Below are 664 nucleotides of genomic sequence, written 5' to 3'. Positions count from 1 at the left end.
TAACACACACACACACACAAAAAGAAGACAAAACGTTACATGGCAGCGTCTAAAGTATTGCAGCTCTGGGTCATCGCTTAAAACCCAAGTAAGTGGAAGTTGTATTCTGCATTGAACTATTAGCCCATGACTGCTGTTGCCCGGAAGAGGCGGGGTTTGCCGTAAACAAAAAATGCTAGGGATGAGAAGTGCACCACGTGTGTTGTGAGTGTTGCACCAGTTCCATTTGTAAACTGGTAGTTGCTCTCTTTACTCTTTCGCAGGGGCAATTTCATAGTCTGTGAAGCTCTGCTGAGACGTGATTATTGCTAGTTGAAAACTTAACCCAATACCCCACCTGGATGACTTGAAATACAGTCAGCTGTGGCAATTTTTGTTGGTCTCTGAAGGGACTTTTCAACTCTGTATTGATGACAAATCTCCAGTTGATGCATGATATTTAGCTCTTTGGTGTTCCCATTTATGTGGCTGTGAAGGGAAACATCCCTAATTTTTAGGCCACTTGGGAGAGTGGCCTCACTCTTGTGGAATTCATTTCTCTTTCATGGGAGATCAAGGAGTTCATCAGTAAATGAGTCAACTTCTTTTCTACTGATTGGGTGCATGTTAAATGTCAAAAGAAGGCTTGGGAAAGGGAAATGAATGCTGTGTTGGCCGTTAAAAT

The 664-nt window shown here is 42.6% G+C and overlaps 1 non-coding gene across 1 annotated transcript; it reads left to right on the top strand.

The window, feature by feature from the left end:
• The first annotated feature begins 251 nt into the window (after positions 1-251).
• LOC111647440 (U4 spliceosomal RNA) lies at positions 252-392 on the top strand. The gene has a single exon (XR_002760040.1). It is a non-coding gene; the product is annotated as a U4 spliceosomal RNA (small nuclear RNA).
• The last annotated feature ends 272 nt before the right edge of the window (positions 393-664 follow it).

This window comes from Seriola lalandi, unplaced genomic scaffold (genome assembly GCF_002814215.2).
Source record: "Seriola lalandi dorsalis isolate HSWRI2012SDOR001 ecotype SW California unplaced genomic scaffold, Sedor1 jcf7180002035373, whole genome shotgun sequence".
In the NCBI taxonomy this organism is placed as follows: domain Eukaryota; kingdom Metazoa; phylum Chordata; class Actinopteri; order Carangiformes; family Carangidae; genus Seriola; species Seriola lalandi.
The sequence above is the reverse complement of the archived record's forward strand: the minus strand, read 5'-3'. Positions and strand labels throughout refer to the sequence as shown.